This window comes from Diabrotica virgifera, chromosome 10, assembly GCF_917563875.1.
Source record: "Diabrotica virgifera virgifera chromosome 10, PGI_DIABVI_V3a".
Classification (NCBI taxonomy): domain Eukaryota; kingdom Metazoa; phylum Arthropoda; class Insecta; order Coleoptera; family Chrysomelidae; genus Diabrotica; species Diabrotica virgifera.
Genome location: NC_065452.1, coordinates 49580026 through 49606486, shown reverse-complemented (window position 1 = coordinate 49606486; position 26461 = coordinate 49580026).

The window sequence follows — 26461 nt, the reverse complement described above, 5'->3', positions numbered from 1 at the left end:
GCGAATACATGTACTTTCCAATCCGACCGTATCAATTGTATAAGTCCGTTCATAGAAACACTAATACTGAACGATTTTCACTTTCAACGAAACACTGCTTATGACTAACTAATACTATTTACAATCTTTTGGCCATATACAGGGCGATGAAAATCTACGATCTCGTGGTCTTTGGCATAAATTAATTTTCTATATTTTCCCCATAAAAATTATATAACAATATTTACACGGAATTAGAACAGCAATAGATACTAAATTACGAAACAACATTAAAAAATAGGAAATTGTCAACAGACAAGGGGGACAAAACATTTTAGCAATATTTTTAATGCTTTCGGTTATAATAACACCTCATTATTTTCTGAAATATTCTTTTTTGAAAATGATTTCCGGAGTGAAAATCAAAATATCAAACAAAAATTATGAAATGTAAGTTTTATTTCAATTAATTGTGGTTTAATTCCGTATAAACATAATATTTAATTTAAAAATGGCACCAAATGCCACCATTTGGCTAAGGCCAAACTAGTTTGTCCTGAGCGCGTTAGGATAAACTAGTTTAGCCTAGGCCAAACTAGTTTGACCTGATACTAATAGGGACACTGCAGTATATACTAGTACGGCCTAGTATAAACATTATAGTAGGACCTACAAATCCAAAATAAAATAGATAAACTGAATAAAATACCCTGAAATTGGATGTAAATCAATCACTTTTATTAAAATGATAATGATTCGGCATAAGCTAATGGAAAATTGAAAATACAAACAATTATATAAAAAATATTAAGTGTTCCTTTGATAAAAACAATAATTATACGTCAATTATAAAAATCTTATATATAAAATCAATTGCTGTTCGTTAGTCCCGCTAAAACTCAAGAATGGCTGGACCGATTTGGCTAATTCTGATGTTGAATTATTTGTGGAAGTTCAGGGAAGGTTTATACGGTTTTATGTAGTCATTTTAGAGCCAATTTCTCATATCGAGTTCAACTCCAGTTTAACCTGAACTTTTAGTGAACGTCAGTTTAAAATCAAAATCGTCTTTCTCAATTCACGTTCAACCGATGGCATTTTAAACTTGAACGATGCTTGAACACTGGAATTCGGCCGTTCAAAGATTTCAGAACCCAGTTACGATGATTTCATGGATTACGCATGCGTTGTATTAACACGAAACGCTGTCATAATATAAATATAACCTTTATTATATTAAGCCTAACGATAAACGATAACATTATTTTTGTTTTTATAACATTTATTTATAATTATTAAAATTACTATTTGACTATAAATACTTAAATTTAACTTTATTCAAAAACAGAATAAAAAATTTCGTACAAAATGGCGATAGTTTTTTACCTTTTGCGATCTATTGGTATTTCTCGAAAGCTGTAGAACGTGTACTGATATGAACGTGCAATGAGAAATGCATTCCAAACAGAACCGAAGTTCACCGGTGAACTGCGGTCAACTTAACCATAGATTAACGCAGGTATGAGAAATCGACCCTTAGTAGCCACCCAAAATTGTATATCCATATGTATAAAATGCTCTTTTTACAGTGTTTGTTGCCATACTCCTCCAAAACGTCTTGACCAATTTTTATGAAATTTGGAAGGTATATTCGACCGGTCTGGGAGTAGGTTGTTATCTATATTTCATACCCGTACGTCATAAGGGGGTTACCCATGACGCCATAACTCTCACAATTATCACGTGAAAAATACGAAATTAAGTAGGAAAGGAAGACTTCTTGATAGCCGAACGGTACTAAAATTTTTTCTCTAGCGTAATCGGTGTCCGAAATACTGTATCTTAAGCCGTAGAAATATTCTGAGGACAGAAGAAGAACGAGCAACAAATTTCATCGAAGAAAAGTGCAACTGTTTAACTTTTGGACTTAAATTGGGCAAAATATAAATTTTTTAATTTTTCGAAATTTTCTAAAACTATCTCTAAACCGAACTTTTCTGACGAACGGCAAGCAGGAGAAAAGTTTTGAGCACACGAAAAGAACAAAGTATTGAAAAGTACCATTATCGTACTTTAATTTGTATACAACATTCCCTATGTCTAAATTTATTAATTTTCGAGGTATTTTTTCTCTAGCGCAATCGGTGTCCGAAATACTATATCTTAAGCCGTAGAAATATTCTGAAAACAGAAGAAGAACGAGCAACAAATTTCATCGAAGAAAAGTGCAACTGTTTAACTTTTTTACTTAAATTGGGCAAAATATAAATTTTTTAATTTTTCGAAATTTTCTAAAAATATCTCTAAACCGAACTTTTCTGACGAACGGCAAGCAGGAGAAAAGTTCTGAGCACACGAAAAGAACAAGCAGCAAATTATAAAATTTTATTTAATTTTAATTAATTTTGTTTAATTTTATTTAATTTTATTTAATTTAAGTATTTTATTTATTACCGTTTATTCTATTTTATTTCATTGTTAATTCCATTTATTGTTTTTATTTTATTTCATTTTATTAAATTTTATTTATTTTTATTAGATTCAATTTACTTTTAGTTAATTTTATTTTATTTTATTTAACGATATTAAATTTTAATTTAATTTTATTTTGATTAATCAACACCTATATAGTTGGACAACCACGAACCCCATTATAAATACAGGGTTGTTTTGAATGTAGATAAAAATTTTATTAAGTTTATTTAATAAAGCTGTTATTTTCATTATAAAATAAACAAATTTAAGATTGTAACTGTTGCACTACAAACTTTATTTTGTTACTTCTAACTAAACGTTATTACTTCAAACATCATATGTAATTAATTCAAAATAATAATAAAACCTCATTCACATCGAGCATTTTTTGTTTATTAATTACGAATTCCTTTTGTTTATTTTAAGTGTATTTTACACAAAAGTTTGTTTTTATCTATTGAGACAGTACGAAGTCTGCCGGGTCAGCCAGTTATTATAATTTTTTCATATGGGCTTTGGAGACACTTAGAATTGCGGGATATCATTGTCTTCTTGCACTTGCATTTGCTTATGGAACAGAGTTTATGTTGCAGGTGTATTTGAAAAATAAAAATGGTTCTAATTCAACTTAATCTCTCGTAGCTGCAACTATTAACGATATTTTAGAGCATTGGTTTAGGACTTTCGACTTCATCTTTGCAGCAAGAAATCATAAATGACATTAAAGATGAAGATAATTTTAATGTTAACCCTTAGAGAAGACAGTGATGCCTACAGGCAAATGTGATCTCAGAAACATCATTGGAGTGATTCTTTAGACAAATATGACGAAGGATTTTACAAAGTTTGCACCAAACTTGGTGTCCTTCAAATACCATATTCTGGGTTTATTTTTTCTTACTTAACACATTCACAGATACGACTTCATACGCAGACGTCCCTTTGTAAGTGTCTGCATATTATGCAGTCGTGTCCACGAGTTGTGATAATAAGCTATGATAAATTCAGTTGGTTCACAACTGAATTTATGCTGCTATGAAAAACTGCTCCACAAACACATGCAAGTGCAAGAAGGCATGGTACTATGCACCGAAGCACTCGATAGAAAAATAAATACTAATTTTTATAATAATTGAGGATTTTTATAATATGATTGTTTGTATTACCAATTGTCCATTAGTTTTAAGGACTAATCATTATCGTTTTAATAAAAACAATTATCTTATATCCAATTACAGAGTATTTTTTTCAGTTTATCTATTTATTTTGGTTTTGTAGGTATACTATGATGTTTTTACTAGCCGGTACTAGTTTATCCTGCAGTATCCATATTAATATCGGGATAAACTAGTTTGGCATAGGCCAAACTAGTTTGTCCTGAAATCGGGTTTGGCCGGTAACATATACATATACATGGTATTGCGAGAAATGGAAAAAGAATCTTCTTCTTCTTCACATGCCATCTCCGCGACGGAGGTTGGCAATCATCATGGCTATTCTGATCTTAGATGCTGCTGTTCTAAATAGTTCGGTTGATGTGCATCCGTACCATTCCCTCAAGTTACGCAACCACGAGATTCGTCTCCTTCCTACACTTCTCTTGCCCTGGATTTTCCCCTGTATAATCAACTGAAATATGTTGTATCTCTCATTACGCATAACATGCCCCAGGTACTTCAGCTTTCGTGTCTTGATGGTTTCCAATATTTCCAGTCTTTTGTTGACTCTTCTCATGAGTTCGTTGTTTGTTATATGCTCGGTCCATGATATCTTCAGGATTCTTCTATACACCCACAGTTCAAATGCTTCCAACTTCTTAGTAGTCGATGCGTTAAGAGTCCACGCTTCTATCCCGTAAAGCAGAGTCGAGAAAATATAACACCTTGCCAGCGTAACTCTTAATATAAGTATAATTTCAGTTATCTTTCACAAAGTACCTTTTTCATTTTATTGAAGTTTGTTCTTGCTTTCTCTATTCGAACTTAGATTTCTTTGGAGTAATCGTTTGTGTGATTAATTATTGTGCCAAGATAGTTGCAGTTTTCTACTTGCTCTAAAGTTTTACCTTTAATTGTCAGGCTTTCATCATTATGTTGGGCTTTTGATATCCTCATAAATTTAGTTTTCTTGATGTTTATTGATAATCCATATTCTTCTCCATACTCAACTATCTTCTTCATTAGCCTTTGGAGGTCTTTAAGGTTGTCTGCTATTATGATAGTATCGTCCGCAGATCTAATGTTGTTAATAATTGGCGTTCCATTTACCTTTGTTCCTGCTGTTTTTCCCTTAAGAGCTCTTTTCATAATTTCTTCAGAGTATCCATTGAATAGTAGTGGTGACAATACACACCCCTGTCGCACTCCTCTTTTAATTTCGAACTCTTCTGATGTGTGTTCGTTAATGCGTGTGTGTGCTTGCTGTTTATAATATAGATTTATTATAATTCGAAGGTCATTGTATTGTAATTGTTTTGCTTTGAGGACGTCCATTAGCTGTTTGTGGAGGATTTTAGCAAAAGCCTTGTTGTAATCTATGAAACAGACGTACATATCCTGGTTCACGTCCAAGCATCTCTGGATTAGTACGTTAAATGCAAAGGGAGCTTCACGGGTACCTACGCCTCTACGGAATCCAAATTGGTCTCCAATATCCATATCAAGTGTTTGGTAAATGCGTTTATGAATGATCTTTAAAAACCTTTTAAGTGTGTGAGATGTCAAGGCAAAGAATACGAAATAATAAATACAATAACAATAAGAAAGTTACAATATCTGGGACACGTAATGAGGGGACAGATATATAAAGTGCTAAGACTGATAACACAGGGAAGATAAAAAGAGGAAGAAGTAAAGGAAGAAGGAGAGTGTCATGGTTGAAGAATTTAAGGGACAGGTTTAAATGAAGTTCTATAGAACTCTTCAGAGCAGCGGTAGATAGAGTAAAGATAGTGATGATGATATCCAACTTCCGATTGGCAGACGGCACTTAAAGAAGAAGAATATCTCTTGTTATATTTGAGCAAAATAGATTTTAGATCGCAGCTTTACAATTTTCTATAACATTTAGGATTATTTCTAATGCTTGCAGAAAGAGATACTTTCTAACCGTACTAAACTCTTTATTACCTAAAAGAACTCTAACCACCAAAGAACCGTGAAGTCTCGTAGTATAAAGGCCAATTCAGCAAATTCCTATACACTCCATTTGAATTTGTGCAATCCAACTCATTAAAATATTTCGAAAATAACCCAAGGTATTTTTGCTACTAGAAGCACCTAAAGAGCTAAGTAAGCCGTTTAAACTGGAAACGTTATTACCGAGTGGTGTTTGACGGCTAATTTGAAGGCTGGTGAGAAAACGTAAACACGCATTTTTAGCATTCGCATCGTTTATTGATAAGATATTAACTTGAGTGTCACTCTATAGTCTGAATAAATTTAAATAAAACATAAACCGGACGTTTGCTCGAGAACGAGGATAAAAATAAGTTAAGATTTGTATAGTGACACCTTTTAGATTATGTGTGTTTCTTGATAAAAGTGTCAGCAAGCACCACGTTGTTAAAAATGATTCATCCTTAATTGGTATTTGCATGTCACTGTGGATTGTGATTCTGATTTATAGGTCCACTTTGTATTATAAGGAAATAGTTTCTTGACATACAGCAAATGTAAAATTTTAATGAAAGGAGAGGTTTCTATTTGACATCATAGCCTATCTATGGTTGTTCAGATAATAAGACATAAGTCCTACTTGTAACCGCCTGAAACTATGATGGAGAAAGCAGATCCAGTAGAAATGAGAACAGAGTACAAAATATTTGTCTCCACTCTTTCATATCATGTGGTTGATTTCGTACTTCTTCCTATACTGAAACGCTCTTCACAATTTCCTTCCTGACACCCTCTATCCATCTAGCTCTTGGTCTTAGTCCAGGGTAATAAGGTTTTTTCCATGACACTTGAACAGCCAGGGTACTGAAGCGTTTTTTCGACAGGTAATACCTATAAGAGCAGATTGTAACTATTTCCTGGGTAGGATCTGGCGGCCATTTTTATTTGTAATCAATTTAGTGTCAAAAATGACGTTTTTCACTTTTTTCAAATCAATGGAAAACAGGGATACTTATGGTTTTTTTAGTACAAATATCTTCGAGATTATGGAAAAAGCTTTAAAATGACGTATTACAAAGTTTGATATACTCAATTATTGTTAATATAATTGCGAAAAAAGACGGAATTGCAAAAAAAATATTTTCGCCATAACTGTTGTAAAAATTAGTGTACAGCTCTGAAATTTTTGTCAAATAAGGGTTATTTGGTGCTTAATATGTGATAAAAATTTCAAAGCGATTAATTTAATTGTTTAAATTTTGTTCAAATTCATTTTCCCAGAGTGCATTTTTTTTGCAACAACATAAGTCAGAAAAAAATGATGTTAGAACCATTCCACAGGTGTTAAATGAAAGAGCATGAGCTATGTTTTCAACTTGGTTTAAAAAAAGTGAATAAAAAATGCATTTATTAGTAATAAATAATTATGCAAAAGTATCGTAAATCTTTCCTTATAAACTTTTTATTTTGTTAATATAAGAAATTGTATATATTTATTATAATTTTTTATCAATTATGATATAAATAATATTACTCGATAGTTGTACATTTAAAACAGGGTAAAACAGTAATTTTTTTTGGAAAAAGTTATTCAAAAAGTTTATAAAGAGAAATTGACGATACTTCTGCATAATTATTTATTACTAATAAATGCATTTTTATTCACTTTTTTAAACCATGTTGAAAATGTAGCTCATGCTCTTTCATTTGACACCTGTGGAATGGTCCTAACGTCATTTTGTTCTGACTTATGTTATTGCAAAAAAAATGTTCTCTGGGATAAAATTTGAATAAAATTTAAACAATTAAATGAATCGCTTTGAAATTTTTATCACATATTACATAAGCACCAAAGAACCCTCATTTGACAAAAATTTCATTTCAAAGCTGTACACTAATTTTTACAACAGTTATTGCGAAAATATTTTTTTTTGCAATTCCGACCTTTTTTCGCAATTATATTAAAAATAAATGAATATATCAAATTTTGCAATACGTCATCTTAAAGCTCTTTCCATAATCTCGAAGATATTTGTACTAAAAAATCATAATTTTCACTGCTTTCCGTTGATTTGAAAAAAAGGGAAAATGCCATTTGTTGACAGTTAATTGTTTATAAATAAAAATGGCCGCCAGATCCTACGCAGGAAATAGTTACAATTTGTTCCTATAGGTATTATACCTGTCGAAAAAACGCTTCAGTATCCTGGCTGCTGAGGTGTCACGAACAGGGTATATTTTTGTCTTATTACCCTGGGCTATCTTCCTATTTTGTTTTTTCATTGCACTCGTGTTTCACTTGGTTTGTAAGTCTTTCGTCCGATATTCGACACGTATGCGTGTACCATCTGAGTCTTTCGTTCTTTCTTTCTTTTTGAATTTCTGACTTGGTCTATTCTTTTCTTAGCCTACTAGTGTTTTAACGATCTTTATCTCTTTTCCCAAAAAAATGTTGTTGTCATTGTATTAAATATGTTTCCGGTTATTCCCAATCTTTCGTTTATTTCCTGATTCTGTTTATCGTTTTCTTCTATAATTTCTGCTAGATATTTAAAGTGATTTTAAATTTCTTGTTCTAGTTACACCTCATTAAATCTTACGCCATGAATCATTTTGTCCTAGCTATTATTTATTTTATTTATTTATTTTCATGCTTATCATAGCTCTTCATCCAATATTTCTAGACTGTATTGTGTATTTTCGGTGTTATCCGCTATCGAGGCCATCGTCCGCGAGTGGTAGTTCAGATAGTTGTGTTTGTTTCATTTTCCAGTATCCTAGTAATTCCTTGAATTCATTATTTTTTGATTTTACTATATATATCTTATTTTTATACATACAGGGTAATTGATTAGTGGGGTAAAGCTCAATAGATCCGCTATACTAATAGATAGCAAGTAAAGTTAGTATCAAAAATTGTAGACAACTTTGAGATTCATATTACAAAATTAGTTAGAATGTTACAGGATGTTCGATAACCTAGTGGCAGACCAAACTTTTGTTTTTTTAAATAGAACACCCTGTATTTTATTTTATATTCGAAATCTCCTTAACTGTCGCATCACAAAAATATAAAGGTTTATTATGTTATACAGGGTATGTACAAAGTTATAACCAATTTTATATGAAAATCGTAACAAGTTTAACATCCTGTATAAATAAAAATAAGCACAACAGAAATGGTTTATTGGTGCCATATTTTTCTGTTGGTTGTTAAAATTATTAACAATGGTTGATATTGCTAATTTTCTTTATATCGAATACAGGGTGAGACAAAACGCAAGTACAATATTTTCTCAGTAATTTTAAATGGAACACTCTGTATTTTATATCACTATTGAAAAGTACCATTATCGTACTTTAATTTGTATACAACATTCCCTATGTCTAAATTTATTAATTTTCGAGATATTTTCATTTTTCAATTGACCAGTGGCGTGGCCACCCAGATCAACAGAATTTAATAAACTTTACTGATTTTTATGGGGTTACGTTAAGAAAGAAGGTTATAAAATGCCTCCAACAACAAGGGAGGAGATTAAAAATAGAATACAAAGTATATAGAGTGTAAATTAACAAATTAATGCTTCGTAGTGTAAGTAACTTATTCAATTACCATTTTTCGGCATGCATAAATGTGTTAGGAGGTCATTTTGAACACCTTATGTAATTAAATATTTTTCAGTAATGTTGTATTTTGTGTTCATGTTTTTTTTTTTGTAAAATTTTTTACTGATAAATTATTTTTCGTTCTTTATTTGTTACATTGTTACATTTACATACAAAGGTAGTTTTTAATTGTTTTCCCAAAATGTTGCATTTGCTGTTTGTGTTTTTTTTTTGTAAAATTTATAACTGATAAATTATTTTTCTTTCTTTGTTTGTTACATTTATATACAAAAGTAGTTTTTAATTGTTTCAAAAATGTTGTATGTTGTGGTTGCTTTTTTTTGTAAAATTTATTACTAATAAATTATTTTTCTTTCTTTATTTGCTACATTGTTACATTGATATTAGTTTAAATTTGTTGGATTGATAATCAGTAATCGTAAATTGTCAGTTTTAGACAATTCAGTCATGGCTTACTTAAAATTTGGAAAGATTTAGACCCTAATTAAAAATTTGTTCTGAAACTGAAAATATCTAGAAAACTAATAAATTTAGACATAGGGAATGTTATACAAAAATTAAAGTACGGTAATGGTACTTTTCGATAATGAAATAAAATTCCATTTAAAACTACTGAGAAAATAATGTACTTGCGTTTTGACTCACCCTGTATTCGATATACAGAAAATTAGCAATATTAATCTAAAAATTTCTAAAAATTTTGAACATCATTAAAAAATATGGCACCAATTAACCATTTCTGTTGAGCTTATTTTTATTTATACAGGATGTTGAACTTTTTATCCAGGATTTTCATATAAAATTGGTTATAACTTTGTACATACCCTGTACTATATAACATAACAAACCTTTATATTTTTGTGATGAGACAGTTAAGTAAATTTCGAATATAAAATAAAATACAGGGTGTTCCATCCAAAAAAAATATAAGTGGGGTCTGCCACTAGGTTATCGAACACCCTGTAATATTCTAACTAATTTTGTAATATGAATCTCAAAGTTATCTACAATTTTTGTTATTAGCTTTTATTGCTTTCTATTACTATAGCGGGTCTATTGAGCTTTACCCCTGTATATTTTATAATTTATTCTATTTTGTTACCATTCAGTACTCTTTCTCGTAATGTTTTCCACATATCCTTTCTTCAAATTTTGTCAATTTTCGTCTCTAAATTTATGTAGTCTCTAGGTCTTTATTAGCATATACATCAATCTACTCTAGCATATATTATTTAGCATTTGTCTTATGGTGAATATGAGGTTTTGCTTGCTTCTGTTCTTTCTTTACCCATATTGCGTGTCTTCCAATGTTGGATCTATTTTAGCCTTTATTCTTTTCTCTACTATTCTTGCAATTTAGCAAATACTTTTCCTATACTTGACATGGTTATGCCTTGATAGTTGATACAGGTCTCTTGTACCCTTTCTTATGTATTGGTAGTATAATGCATATTTCCAGTTCTGTGGTATTTTCGCTTTATTTATTATCTCATTTATTAATTATTCTTATAGACGCTTTATCCCTTGTTTCTATCTATCCTATCATTTGTGGGGTAATCTTGTCCTTTCCTACTGCATTATCTAGTTCAACCACCCCTATTGTCTTCTCTAATTCTCTTTTTATGGATACTGTTGTTTGCTTTGCGTTTATGTCTCTTTTTCATCTAGGTGTTCCTTGTCCCTGTTTGTTACCTCTTTAAAATGTTATCGCCATATCTCCATAATTTTTTCACCTTCTGTTTTTATAGTTCCGTCTTTGTCTGTGCACCTTATTTTGTCTTAGTGGTTTTTGCAATATCTTTTAATCTATTTGGTGCGATTGTTAGTTCCACTCCTTTTTCCCTATTCTTTGTGTCTACCTCTACTCAAAATAGCCAGTATCTTTAATTTGTTTATATTTTTTAAACCTTTTCGTTTTATTGTTTTGCTCGTATTTCTATTTCTTAGCTTATCATTTCCTTAACCAGTTTTGCCTGTCTTTTCTACTATTACCACTCTTTACTACTTCTCATATTCCATGTTCCCTGCTTAATCTCTTTTATCTCCCTGTCCTCTATTCTATATGTTGATTTCCTTTTTCATTCCTCTTTGTTTTTGTATTTTGTGATTCTAAATTCTTGTTCGCCATTGCATTTGGTGCTTCTTCCTTATTTTATTTCACGTTTTTGGGGTCATTTTTGGGCTTAATTCCTGCCTAGACCATTTTTCATTATTGCAGTCGTATTTCCACTCTTTCCCATTTATCTCTCTCTTCATGTATCCCATATTCGTAGTGTTACCTATATCTTTCTCATCCTTCACCATTTTTCTGATCTTAGCCTGTATTTCAGTTTCTTTCTTTGTTAAATCAGATACTATGTAAATTTTTTGTCCCTGTATACTTCTAGTTTGTTTTGTTCTTAAATACGCGAATCTTGTCTTCCATATTCTTCATTTCAACTATTTGCAAATTTTTTCTCCAATTCTTCCGACTCCTCTCAGTTTGACCTGCAGCTCTCTTTATTCTAGGCGCTTTATTAATATATTGTTTCTCCATTTATCTTTCTTTGGTTGCTCTATCTCTTTTGTTTACCATTTTGAGCCCTTCTTCTAGTTATTTATTTTTGCTTTTTAGTTCTTTGATTTACTCCAGTGTCTTTTCCTTACTGCTGCGTCTTACTGTTGCGTATACTTCTTATTTGTATCATTATGTCATCGTTTTTTGTCATTATTTCTTTCATAATTTTTATTATGTCTTCATTGGGGTCATCCCGTCATTTTGTTTCTCTCAAATGTTTCTTTTTTTCAGATGCAAATCCACTAATGGATGTTAGCGATCACATTTTCCATTAACTCTCTGTTTCTTGCAATGTGTATCAAAGATTGTATGTCGTTAATCCCTGTCCATTGCCTTGTGTTTCGGAGCCAGGTCATTTTCTTGCGTAATATTCCTCTATTGTCTTTAATTTTACCCTCGATTATAAGTTGAAGGAACTGGTATTCTCGTTTCGCATGATGTGACCCAGATATGCCGTTTTCCTTTTTTTGATGGTTTTGAAAAGTTGGAGTTTTTGGTTGATTCTCTTAAGGACATCTACATTCTCATTAGGACATATTTTTGTAACTTTCGCCGTCCATGGTATCTTTAGGATACGACGATAGAGCCACATTTCAAGGCTTCTAATCTGTTTATATCCCTCGTTTTGAGTGTCCAGCCCTCTACGCCATATAGCAGCACCGACCATACGTAGCACTTAGTAAACTTTAGTCTCAGTTGAAGATCGAACTCTCAACAGGTCAATACTTTCCTGAATTTTAGGAAAGCTCGTTGAGTTTGATCAATGCGACATTTTACTTCCCTGTCCAATGCCCAGTCTTCAAAAAGCCACGTTCCCAGGTATTTAAATTTGCTCACTCTTTCAATGGACTTGGCTTTCAGTGTTACTGTGGAGTTTTTAAGTGCATCCAAGTTTCTCGAGATGATCATGAATTTGTTTTTTTTTTTTATATTAATCTCTAATTCCATTCACTTACTCTATTCTCCGATTATAGTGACAAGTTGTTGAAGATCGAATATGTTGTCAAAAATTAAGACACCATCACCAGCATATCGTATGTTGTTAATCAATACTCAATTTATTTGATTCCCATCTCTGCATTTTCCAAAGCCTACTCTTGAAATATGGCTTCCGAATAAATGTTAAATAAAAGAGGGGAAAGCATACATCCCTGTTTATATGCATGGGCTTGGATATAGAATGGTCTATTTTTAATTGTGCCGTTTGATACCAGTACAAGTTGTCAATGAATCTTATGTCTTTTTGGTCTATATCAAGTTTCTTGAGGATCTGCATTAACCTTTAACTACACGCGCTGGCGTACTTTGTACGCCAGATATAAGAATTCTACTGGAAATATATTTAAAAATTTAATTTTTGACCTTGCTTATTTTTCTAACCTATCACTGGAATGTGCTTTACAATTTGGTTTTAGTTTCGTTATAATCGGCGTTCTGGAAAGATCGTAATTTACATTTTATTATTTGTTGTTTCCGGTGGTGGACAATATACCCCAGGATTATATTACTTTAAGTCGTAATATAAGTACATATTTTAATTGTTTTTTAGTCATTATGGCAAAAAATATATTTTTCTTTGTAAACAATACTTTTTCTCCTGTAAAAAATCACATTTAAAAAAAAATTTTATTTGTAATTTTATTTATCATGGAATCCAGTTATTCCATGATTCCAGTTATAAATCCCAATTGGTTTACTGAAAAGGAACTCCAAGTATTCACTGATGCCGAATAAGGTTTATAACAAACAACTAAGTGTATTTTTTCAAAAAAAATTAAACAAATCCGCTGTTTTTAAGTGTATTTTCTTGTGGCGTACAAAGTACGCCACGCGTGTAGTTATGTTATAACTTGATGCGCGGGTAGTTAAAGGTTAACTTGTGGTGTTAAAAACGATCAACCGCTTTTTCGTAATCTGAAAAGCATAGGAACACGTCCTTCCTCTGATCGTAACAATTTTGGACCTGCAACTGTGTTGCTACTATTGCTTCTCTTGTTCCTAAACCTTGCCTAAACCCGAACTGAGAATCACTGAAATTCCGATCACATTTTTTGTATAATCTTTGATCTAGAATTTTTAAGAATACGTTTAAAGTGTGATTCATCAGGCTAACGAGTCTGTGATCCTCACATCTTTTTGCAATGGCTTTCTTGGGTAAGTGAATAAATGTAGATAAGAGTGTAACCACTGTTTAGAATAAAAATCAGTTTCATAATAATAAAATTAAATATTTTATGTAGTGCTGAAATTCCCCTTTCATTCATTAGTTTGAGTATTTTTGAAGGGATTTCATCTGGTCCAGGTACCTTATTGTTACACCTCAAATGTTTGGATGTTGGTATTTACCTGTTCGTTTTCTGAATCTTCGTCTTGAATTGCATATTGTGTTGTGTAAACCCTCGATATTCGAATGTATTATAGACGGAAATAAAATATTAAAGAAGATGTTACAATATTGAAATTGAATATTAGCAGTGTTAAAGAAACACATATCATGAATATTTTTTTATCTATCTGTGCATATGCCCTTTATTATATAGTTCAAACATCATTAGTCTAATATTTCATTGATTCATTGATTGTTTAGTTAATATAAAAGCAAGTATTGTAACAGAGGCTAAACCATTTTACGACAAGAGCTTAGAGAAAAAACGCAACAAAAAGATACTATTGTGTAGAATGCGCGTGAGTGTAGTTTTTATCGAAGGCTGAAACGGTGTTATTAGTCAATGGTATATAAAAAATATTAAATATAATTTATGGTTTGGTACGTCTCTGGTCAAGAGAGAACGTTGTCTTTCTGTGTGCTCTGGGGCGGTTCAACTTCAACTGCCCACACAAAACTAGAGTGTAGGTTGATTAGTCTTATATGCTGTAAACCGCTATGTATATTTTCTCTTCTTTCTTTTCTAACTCAAATACAGCCGATGATTTTTTCTCAGAAATAGACACTCGTTGGCGCCAAAAACATTGGCAGATAATCTTTTTCAATAATATATTAGACCATTATACAGATAGATAAAAGTCGTTTACATATTTTCACAACGTATTTACAACTGTGTTAAATGACTCAGTTGGGATTTAAAAGAATGTCTTTTAAAATATTTGGTTAAAATGGGTTATTTGACATTGTCGTTAAGCATACAATAAAGCAAGGTGAACTGCAGGTCATGGCTTCTATATTGATCTTTCTCGTTGATGTTTCTTAGATGAGAGATTTACGGGATGTTTTTCAAATTTAAATAAATGCGTGTAGAGAATAATTTGGTTTCGGACTTACACCATGAGCCACAGTTCGTAATAATAATGATAATGTTGCAGGAATTAATCTTCTTCTTTGTCTTCTTCTTCTTCGTGCGACTAGTATTACTCTTGTTTGTCTGCCTCTTATTCTGTTTCAGTTGTTGTTGACTGTACATTGTCTTTCCTCCTTTTCGGCGGTCTTCCAACGGGTCTTCTGCTATACAACTTGTTTTTTTTTACAGATGTTTGTTAATCTATCTGGTCACATTCGGTTTACATGTTCGTTCCAGTTTTTTTTCTTATTTTTATCCACCTGTTAATATTTTTAATTTGACATTGTTCGCGTATACTTCTGTTACTTTGTCTGTCTCTTTGTAAAGTAATAAATATTATTTTAACTTTTCAAACCAGGTCTATCTATCTATACAGGGTGTCCAAAAACTCTACCGACAAACGAAGACAGGAGATTCCTCACATAATTTTAAGATAATTTAACCCAATTCACCTAGTCCGAAAATGCTTCCTAAGGGAGCTAGAGCTCTTTGAAGATGGCGTCATGTAATTAGTTTTTCTTAAATACCTCCAGAACGCTTCTATTTAAAAAAACAAATTGGTATACATATTTACTTTCCAGAAATGAATCGATTCCATCCATTGCGAATTTCTAGTACAGGTCATAGGCGTCCGTTTTGGGTAAGGCAACGGTTATTTTATCGCCTAACTTTTTGTGTTTAATTTTAAAGCATTTTTGACTCTGAATTATTTAATTGTGAGTTATTATAGTACTAAAAGGTACTCTTAGTTTAAGTCGATCGGATACACCGTTTTCTAGAAAAATCGATTTGAAAATTTTTCGTTCCTTGAATTAAAAAAAAAAGGTTCAAAAAAAACTATTTAGAAAGAGGAAAACTGGTAGATTTATTTATATTCCAGAGATTAATTGATTTCATTAATGGCGAATTTCTAGTACCGGTCATAGGCGTCTGTTTTGGGTAGGTCAACAGTTATTTTATAGCATACCTTTATATTGTCTTTAATTTTTAAGTATTTTTGACAGTAGATTGTTCAATTATGAGATATTCGAGTACTAAAAGTTACTCTTGCTTTAAGTTGGTAAAATACATCGGTTTGTTTTTTAATTTTTTTAACTTTTTTTATCAAATTCCCAAAACTAAAAACTTTCAAATCGATTTTTCTAGAAAACGGTGTATCCTATCGACTTAAAGTAAGAGTACCTTTTAATACTATAATACCTCGCAATTTAATAATCCAGTATCAAAAATGCTTAAAAGTTGAAGACAAAAAAGTTATGCGATAAAATAACCGTTGCCCTACCCAAAACGTATGCCTATGACCGGTACTAGAAATTCGCAATAGATGGAATCGATTCATTTCAGGAAAGTAAATATGTATACCAATTTTCGTTTTTCTAAATAGAAGCGTTCTGGAGCTATTTACGAAAAACTAATTACATGGCGCCTTCTTCAAAGAGCTCTAGCTCCCCTAGGAAGCATTTTCGGACTAGGTGAATTGGGTTAAATTGTCATAAAATTATCTGAGGAATCTCCTGTCTTCGTTTGTCGGTAGAGTTTCTGGACACCCTGTATAAGGATTTTTACAGCTGTCGCCGCCTTCCCTCTTTCAGCCAATGTCTCCAGTCGTTTCTTTTCTGTCATATTCTCCGTCTCTAAGGTCTCGTCTTTCCATGGCCTCGTCCACTTTATCCTTCCATGATCTTCGGGGTCTACCTTTTCTTCTCTTTCCTATTGAGCTCCAAACCGAAATCTTTGATATCCACCTTGTACGATCTACTCTTCTCACATGTCCATTCCAAATTAAACGTGTCTTTCCTCGATGTAGCTGAGTATGTCCTGTTCTACTCCCATTCTTCGTTTTATCTCCTCATTTCTAATGCGTTCTATTTTTATCACTCTGCAGCTTCTTCTCATGAACTCGATTTCAGTCGCTGTAATTTTGGACCTGTTTCGTTTTTTATTACCCAATTTTTTGCTCCATAGGTCATTCGCTACATACCAAGGTGTTATATATTCTCTTTTTTGTATTTATGGTAATCTCTCTATCCCACAGTAGCCCATTCATTTGTTTAATACATGATCTTGTCTGTGCTAATGTGATGGTTATCTCTTGCTTGGTGGTTCCATTCTTTGAGAGTGTGCATCCTCTACTAAATTTAAAATCAAGATACAGTAGAAATAAACAAACCAAGACACGTTAAATGCTACTAGGAGCACTCTCAAATCATAATTTATAATGTTTATACATTGTAAATCCCAAATCACGATTTCCAAAGTTTATACATATTAAAAATATTCCTAAAAGATATTTAATTGAAAACTTATTGGACCATCTTCCTGGTAACACCTCCATGGCTTCTAAAAATTGCAAGCCAGATGGATGCTGAAGCGAAGAAGACAAGAGGGAATTCAAAAAACTTACAATTCACGACCCCGTCTGTTCAGCTGGTAAATTCCAACAGAAAATGGACCTAGTTACTCAAAGGAGTAAAACCAATATAAAACTGTCTCATTTTTCACTTAGAATAGAGAGCGCAAACCAGCACTCTAAATCGACAGATCTTCTTCATCTTGAGCCGTTACCACTTGGTCATCTGCAAAACTTAATGCGTAGAAGAAGTTGTCCCGGATTGATATTCCCATGCCTTCACATTTTTTTCCATGGTTTTAATATTTGTTCTACGAATATCTTGAACAGTGTTGGAGATGAAGATCATCCCTGTAGTAAGCCTTTTGTGGTCTTAAATTCGTTGATGTATTTAAATGCCGGTTTTAACTCTTGCCCTGTTTTTGTTGTAAAGGTTTTTTACGGCTTCTATTAACTTCTGAGTTATTCCGATTTCGTTCATGGTGTTGCATAGTTGTTTTCTGGGAACCGTGTCATATGCCTTTTTTAAATCGATGAATGACATGTATACTGGTCTGGAAGACCAGGTGAAGGACAAAATTTCTGAAAGAAGATCCGGTTTGCAAATAAAAAAATATTTTCAACAGGACAATGCACCATAAGCATTTTGACAATGGCTAACATTCATTAATTAAACTTCGGACTACTGGAGCATTCACCGTATTCACCAGATTTGGTCCCTATCGAGTTCCATCTGTTTCAGTACCTAAAACGGTCATGCATGGAAAGCGCTTTTTTATATCAAATGATGTGGTCATAACAGCTGTGATTTCTATAATACAATCAGCCCTGTTTTTTCTGTAACTTTTAACTATTCTGTAACTTTTAACAAATCGAGTAGAAATGACCAAGTCGAATCGTAATTACCCGAAATCGGAATGTTTGATATCTATCGCGTCATTTTCGTGTTTGGATTGGCATTCTGTAACTCACATCGTAAGCAGGTTAAATCGAAATCGGCAATTTCTATTTCACTCGGTCAAGAGGGGGTGGCAACCCCGCATTGTCAAGAGAAATTGGTGTTCTGTGACCTGTTTTTTGCTGGTTCTAAATTTGAAATACGACACCGTTGCCATATCTTCAATTTTTCATACTATCACATTACATACAGTTACATTTTTAAAAATAGTTTTGAAATAACAAAAAACAAACGTTTTGAAAAGTAAGAAATAAAATATTAGTGTAAATATTGGACACAAAAACCTCAAAAGATGATAAATGGTTTTAAATCAAAGTTAATTAAAATTGTTATAAAAAAGAAGATAAACTGATAAATAAAAAGATAAATGAGGATAAGATATTATAATGTAAGACATTACTAATAATGCTAATAATTATACAATCTGAAGATTTGATTCCAGCTAAAATAACTTACAAACACCTTTTTCCAAAAAACAGCGTCTTTTCTATAATTATTTTCTTTTCCATAAGCGTCGTCGACTGATACAAATACAAGTAAACAGTTATAATACATTTATCAATCAACGCTATAAGTCTCTCTTTATATTTTAAACGTTCTTGTACAATCTATTCTTGTACATTATGCCATTTATTGAAATTGTACAAGAAATAAACAAAAAAACGTTTGGCAACACTCTGACTGGCAAACATTCAGCATTCAGAATCTGAATTTCGGATGCCAAGTCAATTTTAAGGTTAGGTTTGATGCATACTCGTACATGTCTAAATTAAATATACAATTCCCTAAGTAAATACCACCACAGACTAAAAATTAAGCAGATACAAAAGGTAAAAATATTATAAATATTGATAAATAAGTAGTAATAAATTATTTTAGTAAATATAAAATATAAACATCAAAACAAAATACAATGCGCTTGCGTCAATTCCGATTATCGAATTCTAATTTCGACAGGGTAAATGGTGTCGAAGTCATTTCTATTCACTATTCCGATTGTAGAGATTCCGAGGGAGTTATGGAATACCGATTTGGACTATTTCCATTCGACTTGGCAACTTCTACTCGATTTTCCTGACTGCTATCATCGAAATGAGTTACAGAATAGGCATGAATAGCTCGTATTTCTATCCATAGTTGTTTAATATGTTCTTTTCTTACCTTCTCTGTCCCCATTTTATCTAGTATTGGCTCTCTGTATACATTAGTTAAGTCCGGATCTTTCAGTTTGTCAATATTTTCATGTTTTTCCTTTTGACGATCTTCTTTATTTTATTGGATATTTATTTTTTAAACCTTGAGTTAACTTAATAGTGGTCACTAGTAGGGATGGGAAAACCTACCGGTTATAACCTAAAATCGGTTTTTTTAATTCGCAACAAATAGTTTTATCGGTTGTTTTTTTGTCCCGGTTATAACCAGTTTTTTCTTTTTAAAGCAATAACCGGTGAAAAATCGAATAAGTTACCTTTTGGAAAAAATAATTGATTCAGAGAAAAAATTTCAAAGACTTCTATCTAGTTTCGATCCCAATCATATGTATTATAAATAATATGCGAAGTAATTAACCCAAACAACCATAATTCAAATGTTATTTACTAATAAAGAACTGGACGAAAGTGCCACAACAGCTTTTATGAAACAATTAAGTTTTATTATAGTTTTTGAAGAGTTATTTAGATGATAATATTTACATAAAACTGTAAGTGATCTGCTTGAAATCGATATTGCAATCATCATAGCCCGCACTTCACTCTCGCCGAAGTCGATCGAGGTTCAAAAAGTACGAAAGTGTAGACGGCCACCTTGTGTAACTTTGCCTAACTTCGTTCTACTTCCGAAATCTCTCGTTCTGGCGCGTCCGAGTCAAAGGGATCTTTGTCGGTATCGCACCGCTTGAATGTGTTCCTCGCGAAGTAGACTTCGGTCAACTTTGGCGAAGTAACTTCGCCGAGAGTATGGAGCCCGTTTAATTCTTTATGAGTATTTGAGACTCTTGTATGGCATGTTATGATTAATTAAAAGGTATTGGTATTATACAAAAGGATGAATTGGGTTGTCGAATTTATTTAAAAAAAAAATATAAGTCCATTTGGATATATTTTTAAACTCGGTAGATCCCAGGAACATTTCGGTAGATTGGTAGGATCATCACTGTTGGGAATATTCCAATTGACAACGCAATACACGTCGACGCCGTCTACAACGAGCGACGAATCAGAGTTTCCAGATTGGGGTACCTTGAAAGCGCCTGGGAAAATTTTTATACATTGAAATGGTTAAGGAATTTTTCGGGAGGAAAATTGAGCAAACTAAAGAGATGTAACATTTTAACCTATTAAGTACATACCTACCTATTTGCTATTGGTTAAAAAACCGAAAACCGGTTTTTGGAATAACCGGTTTTTTTGACCGGTTATAACTGCAAGGTTAAACCATAAGTAAAAAAACCGGTATAACCGAAAACCGGTTTTTTATCAACAACCGCCATCCCTAGTCACTAGGTTGCACAACCCATAAGGTCCCTAAATTAAATTATTCTCTAGTAATTTTTTGTATTACAGGATAACAACGAGATAGGTTCATAAGATAAAGAAATTAATATATTATTTAGAGCTTTTATTATTATAAAAACAACTGTATATATCTCATTTTACATGTATGTATGTTTGTTGTTCCACCCACCATTCAATAAATATGTATAATTTAAGCTAATAAAGGGCAATTATGTAATACTTTTATGTGAATCCATCCAACCCGAAGGAACGCGTTTCGCGAATATTTTAAGGCTAAATCAAATTCCCAGTAACTTAGTGGTTTGAGCAATTCTGCATACTAATGTGAAATGTGGATTTAAGGATTAATTTCTTTCTGTATTAATTTGTTTGTAATTTTTCTCATAAAATTCACAATTTTTCGTAATGCAGTGTAATTATTTCTTTTATTTAAAAATGATACCAACTTTTTGCTTCAAAAATGAAATATTACTTCTGCTTTTTTGGATGGGGGGGGGGGAGTAAGGGGGTTTGAAATCAACGTATCAAGCACATTTTTGTGAATTTTTTTGAAGCTATGGTAGAATTATTTTATTTTTAAATTAAATAAACTTATTACGTACAATTCAAAGAATATTAAAAAAAATTCAATCCAAAATATTGAAACAAGCCATTGGTGACAAATTTTGACAGGCAGCTAAAAAAAATCGATTTTGCGGTGTACATTAGAACTGGTCACTGGATCATAAGAAACAAAAAGTTCAAAAAGAATTAATTAGCTTATGAGTTTCACGAGGTAACAACGTCAAGTTTTTTTTTATTTTTAATGATATTTGAATTTTTGGTATCACTCAAAAGTCAAAAATACAAAATTTTTGGTAAAAATTTTGTAAAAATCAACAAATTTATTATTGTTGAACAAAAAATAAGCGCAAAACGAAAACTATCTCGACATAGGTAAAATGTCTTACGAAATGTCTAAAGAAAATCTATGCAAACTTTCAGATGGATCGGTCAAGTAGTTTTTTAGTTACAATGTCCACCGCATTTGAAAAAGTAGTTTTGAGAAAAAGGAGTTTAAAGTTTTGACAACTGCATCTTCATCTTCTTATTTGTCTGCCAAATCGTAATGTGATGCACATTAGAATATGTTTTTTGAATCGCGGAGTAATATATAAAAGAGAAGGCGAACAGTTGTTTAACGTTTCTCACTACGCTGTATCTTTGGTAATTTTACTCCGATCAATGTGAAGAGCATTCCTGAAAGTATGCACTTTTATTTGAAATAATAAAAAAAATTAAATATTGCAAACCATACTCCTCTTCCCCGGTAAACGGGAAGAAACGAAGGAAGTAAAGAAAATATGCAATTCGTAAGAAAATAAATATTCAAAAATAATGTAGAAAGTGATTTTTCGGTCTTCATATTCAATGCTTTGTGCAATATCATAAAAATTAAATTGTTTGTACTATGATCCCCAAAAAGGGATCCGCAAATAAAGGATTATAAATTAAAAAACATTGTGTGTTTTCTTGAAAATTTGTTTGAATCCTGCTTATGTAAGTAACAATACATATGTTTGAAACATAAATCCTAAAATTTGGCACTTAATGGGTTAATGTTTTGGCATTCAATGTTCTGTAGTCGGAAAAAAAAACGAATCGACTATTCTGACAAAACCCTTCCTGTTATTTCAGGAATGTACGCAAACCAATTATTATTTCTGAGAACCTTGTGGTTTATTAATGAATCTTCACCACAGTGTGCGATTTAAAGATACCTTTACCTTACTCACTCCTACACATACAATATTTTTAATGTCAGATTTAATGTGTGTAGCGTTTTAACAAATATTAACCAATTTTTATTGGAAATAGTCAGTCTTTTATTATTTTTACTTTCTCCAAAAGCACAATATTGACCCATATCGTTTTTAGAATATTAAATATTAATAATATTAATAATAAATTTAACTTTAATAATAAATTTTATTATTAAAGTTAAATGAGTTTAAGTGTTTTAAATGATCTTTAAAGAAGAATTATGAATTCTGAAATACCATATACAGTGATATGCATAATTAGTATCACGGGGTAATTTGAATATATGATTTTAATAAATAATAACGACCAGCTCTAATTACTTGACCTAGAGAGACTTTTGAAAAGTCCATTTCATAACGAAATATCCTCAAATTAAGTCCACACCTCAAAAATTCTAACCAGAGGATATTAAGGTATATATTATTATGTTATGTGACACAAATCACAGTTTGCAGTTTTATGTGCCTTTTATGTGGTTTTAATAAAAAGTAATTAGCTGCTCTAATTATCTGACACATAAAGGCCTTTGAGTTAAATTTCATTTCATGGAATCAAACGAAATATCATAATATATTTCTAGAACTATTTTCCTGTAGCATGTTTTTCATCGAATATTTTATACGTGGGAATGCACTAGAGGCGGCTGGTGAGGAAGGGCTGTGGGACACCACCCTACCTAGAAAATAGATGTAAACATTTAAATTTATTCCATATTTGCATATTTCATATTCACATTTCCCTGTTAAAACTTCATTTACTTTTGTGTTGAAATTATATCCGTTTTAAGCGCCTGCACTCTACTCGGAGCTGATTTTCTAACACCCGGTAAAGGCGTTAGATTTATACGGTTACCTTGCAAACGAAACGCACTAACTATGATCTATTCGAACACGAACGCGTAGTTACGGCGTTTATACGAGCGTTCAGAAAGCAGCTCCAAGATAAAACCGTATTCAAGTGATTAATTATTATTCCTCTTCTAAAGCTGCCTATCTTCTAGAGATGTTGGCGACTACATTGACCCATCTTATTCTATTCATAGCGGCTCCAAATAGATCAGTTGAAGTTAGATCAGTCCACTTCCTAAGATTGGCTAGCCAGGATATAAGTCTACATCCAGAGCCTCTCTTGCCCTTAACCTTGCCTTGTAGAATCAACTGTAGAAGTCGGTATTTATTATTACGCATAATGTGGCCGAAGTAAGCCAATTTTCTGTTCTTAAACTCTTCAGCTCTTACATCTTAACCTCAACTTGACTCTTCAACAGTATATACAAGGCTGGTACAATTATACAAGATTGGTTAACGTCTACGTTTGTGCCTATACCTAAATCAAACTACGCAAAAAATGTAACGACTTTCGATTAATAAGTCTCATGCCGCATATTCTGAAGCTATTTCTAAAAATCATCCATAACAGAATTTACAACAAATGCGAAGAAGATATGTGTCCGGAACAATTTGGCTTTCGAAACGGTATGGGAACTCGAGAAGCTTTATTCAGTTTTATTGTTCTCGTGAGAAAGGGTCGGGGTCAACAAAAATATGTCTTTATATATTATGAAAAGGCTTTTGACAAAGTTAAACACGATCAGCTAATAGAATGCTTGCAAAAAAACCTGCATCCAAACGACATTAATACAATAAGTGAACTTTACAGGAACCAAAACGTCTCAGTCAGAACCGAAATGGGTAATAATAAAACAATAAACATCCACAGAGGAGTTAGACAAGGTTGTATACTATGATCATTATTATTCAACTTCTACTCAGAGAAAATCTTTGCACGAGCGCTAGATGAAGCACAAGACGAATAAAAGTCAACGGAAAAATCGTGAACAACATCAAGTACTCTGATGATACAATACTTACGAGATTGCTGGCAGTGAAGAAGAACTACAAATTCTGTTAACCAAAGTAGTGTGAGAAGGAGAACTATATGACCTTAAGGTGAATATAAAAAAAACTAAAACAATGGTAATTTCAAGAAAGCCCACACCAATTATAAACATACTAGTCATCAAAAGTCTCGTTGAACAAGTGAAAAAGTTTAAGTACCTAGGATGTTGAATACATGAAATCTTAGACCAAGAACAAGAGGTTAAATGTAGAATATAACAGGCAAGAATGCAAGAAATAACTTCTTAAAGATGCAACAGTTCTCACTACTCGTAATCTTGATCTGTACCTACGTTACAGCATGATAAAATGTTATGTACAGGGTGTTAATAAATTAATATGAAAAGCTTTAAGGGATAATTTTACATGAAAAAATAATGACAGTTTGCTCTATAAACGTATGTCCGCAAATACTTCATTTCCAAGATACGGGATGTTGAATTTTTCTTTTCAAACTGCGAATTTTTTATTGCTCTAAGACCTTTTAAGCTATGAAAATTAAATTTGGTGGGTTTCAAGAGGTAGTTATTGCGCATTTTTTGGTAAACAAATAACAATATATTCATCATTGGCGCGCTTACGGGTAATGGTTTGAATTTTTTTAAAGATTCAAACGGTACGCCATTGAGATATTTCAAATTAAAAATTATTTTTGTATTCCACGTTTCATTTATGATAAAGAACCTTTCCTGTCTTTTTTCATATGGTGCACCGTTTTTATGCAAAAAGAGATAACATCTTCGCTCGTATTCTTCATTTCGTAATACATTATTAAGAACTCTCCAATATAATAATTAAATGCCAAACTAGAACAATAACAGAAAATATGTTGTTCTCAAGTTATTTCCTTGTGGCATTTTTATGATTAACTATTTTTATGGGAAATAAGCCACAATTATGTGTAAACCACTCTAGTAGTATTTTGGCATCAATTTGGGCATCGAAACGTTAATAAAATTATTTTTTTTTCAAATTTATTGTGGCTTATTTCCTATAAAAATACTTAATAACAGAAAATATTTTTAAAAAGATTTTAACTATGTGCAAGGCTACAACAAATGTTCAAAATTGCCTCCTTTAAAGGTGACAGAGTAATTTTATATTCACCATTGACGCGCGTACGGGTAATGGCCCGAATTTTTTAAAGAAAAAAATAGTTCGCCACTGAGGTATGTCAAATTAAAAATAATTTTTGAATTCCTCGTTCAATTTACGATAAAAATCGTTTGTGTCTTTTTTTCATATGAGGCGCCGTTTCTATGCACAAAAATAAAATATCTTAACGTTTACAAAGTATTTGAAATAAGTTTCTACGCATATGGAATCTACCTCGAATAATTTGTAAGCGTTAAGATGTTTTATTTTTTTTGTATAAAAATGGCGCCGCATATGAAAAAAAGACAAGAATGATTTTTTATCAAAAATTGAACGAATTCATAAATGATTTTTAATTTGACGTTTCTTAGTGGCGTACTATTTTTTCTTTTTAAAAAATTCAGCCCATTACCTGTACGGGCGCCAATGGTGAATATAAAATTATTCTGTCACCTTTAATCTCGGAAATGTCTGGTGGCCTATGACCATCCGACTGGTCTGATTATAGGTTTGTTCCAACTCGATACAAAAACGTTCTTGAATCGTTAAGCGCATGCGCAATAACGAATAATTATGCGCAGTCAAAAGTTTTAGCAGCAGATAGGAAGGAGTGGCGTAAATTTCTAGAGAGAATTATATAAAGGAGGAATCCTCGACACCTAATGGTAAAAGAGGCAACCGATTATGTATGTATGTATGCGCAGTAACACATTCTTCGTTACTGCGCATACTCGTAACCGTTCAAGAACGGTTTTGGAACAAACCTTTTATTGGAAACTACACTGTAG